Source organism: Lipotes vexillifer, unplaced genomic scaffold (assembly GCF_000442215.2).
Source record: "Lipotes vexillifer unplaced genomic scaffold, Lipotes_vexillifer_v1.1 scaffold387, whole genome shotgun sequence".
Classification (NCBI taxonomy): Eukaryota; Metazoa; Chordata; class Mammalia; order Artiodactyla; family Lipotidae; genus Lipotes; species Lipotes vexillifer.
This window is the reverse complement of record NW_006795399.1, coordinates 2682376-2684259: the sequence shown is the minus strand read 5'-3', so window position 1 is coordinate 2684259 and position 1884 is coordinate 2682376. Positions and strand designations below refer to the sequence as shown.

The following is a 1884-nucleotide window of genomic DNA, read 5'->3' as shown; positions in this document are numbered from 1 at the left end:
CCTTGCTGGGGGGAAAGAGGAGACAATCAAGCTACTAACTCTGAGAGTCAATATCAGGACTTTCATAGCTGCTGAAGGGAAGATACCAGCTCTTAGATACAAAGGGAAGGTTGGCAGAAGGCCTGACCAGAAGCCTTGTTTCCAGGCTGCCGTGAAGTCAGGGAATTCAGGGGATACAGAGAAGAGGCAAATGCTTTTTAATTTTTTGGCCGTGCCACACGGCACATGGGATCTTAGTCCCCCAGCCAGGGATCGAACCCACGTCCCCTACATTGGAAGCGTGGAGTCTTAACCACTGGAGTGCCAGGGAAGTTCCTTGCTGTATTATTATTATTATTTGCAGTACGCGGGCCTCTCACTATTGTGGCCTCTTCCGTTGCAGAGCACAGGCTCTGGATGCGCAGGCTCAGCGGCCATGGCTCACGGGCCCAGCCACTCCGCGGGATGTGGGATCTTCCCAGACCGGGGCACGAACCCGTGTCCCCTGCATCGGCAGGCGGACTCTCAACTACTGCGCCACCAGGGAAGCCCACTGTATTATTTTTTAAGGGACATCTTAGAAGCAACAAGCATAAGCTGTATCTGTTTGCCAAGAGTACCCATGGGCAAAGGCCACGTTTAAGTCCTGAAATGGAGATAGCCCAGGATCTTTTCAGAGAAGCTGCAGTACCTGCCTCTTCTCCCTGACCCTTCTGCTGTTTCTCAAGCACTGAAGCTCTTCCATAAAGACGGGAGGTGGTAAAGAAAGTGAAAGAGATTTCACCCTAGAAATTGACGCAGAAACGTTCCCTCCTTACTAGGTATCTATTAGCTGTTCAATTCTAATAACTACACCAAGACCACACCCTCCAGACTGCATGTCTCTCCTTCAATTGTCAGCAGTCCGACAGGTCTCATTACGTTACTGAAGGAAGTGGAAGGAGACCAGGAATCCTCTTCTGTTGGGGTGGACATCTCCACCTTCCACAGGAAGAAGGCAAAGAGAGTCTTCCCTCCTTTAGCCAGAGCAATGATTCTCAACCCTGGCTGCACAACAGAATCACTTAGAAAAGGGGGGGGTGCAGGGCGGGGGAGAGGCCTGGGTTCACCTCTGTAGATTCTGATTTAATTGTTCTGCGGTAGGGCCAGGGTAGTAGGCCAGTTTAAAAGCTACCCAGGCCATTCTAATATGTATCCACGACTGAGAGTCTCTGTGTGTGTGTGTGTAGTAGGGGTTGATTGGTGGGGGAGCACTTATGATGGAGAGACATGGAGAAAGAGCAGCAGACACAAGCTCCGTCCTTCATCTCTGCTCTGCTATTACAGAAGGAACCAGTGTGAGTGGCAGCTTTATAAATAGGGAGGAGGGGGGTAAGGAGAAAATATCAACTTTGACCTTTACCTCTTCTTCAGGGAAGTGCTAGGCAGAGGGGCAAGAGCTAAAGATTAAGGGAAAATAAAAGGGTTCAATGTCCCATAGGCAAGTGCCTAGGGGAAGAAACAACTGAGTCCCAAATTATTCTCTCCTTAATTTTCTCTGAAATGTTATGGCCAGAGCACACACTGACCAAATAATTGTGTGGTCTCTGGCCTCTAAAAAGTGTTTGTCTGAGAAGGACTCATGTTCAGGAAAGAACATCACCCTCTCTCAAGTTCCCCCTCAAGAATATGCCTCTCCTCCTGTGAGTGCCCCGATCAAGGCCAATGAGGTAGGAAAAAAAACCTCTTTGGGAGGCATAGCCTACAGACCAAGGAAAGAAATTAATCACAGCTACCATTTTGTTAAGCCCTTATTATAAGCCAGGCACTATGCAGATGAGAACCTACTTTCCTAAATAGGGAAGGTGTGGAATAAGAAAGGGTCAACAAACAGAGCATGAGTCTCAGAGGTTCTGATGGTAGCAG

At 48.7% G+C, this 1884-nt stretch overlaps 1 protein-coding gene across 4 annotated transcripts in view; it reads right to left on the bottom strand.

The window, feature by feature from the left end:
• DCTN2 (dynactin subunit 2) overlaps nucleotides 1–1884 on the bottom strand; it is a 15031-nt gene that overhangs the window by 5759 nt on the left and 7388 nt on the right. The window lies entirely within an intron of this gene.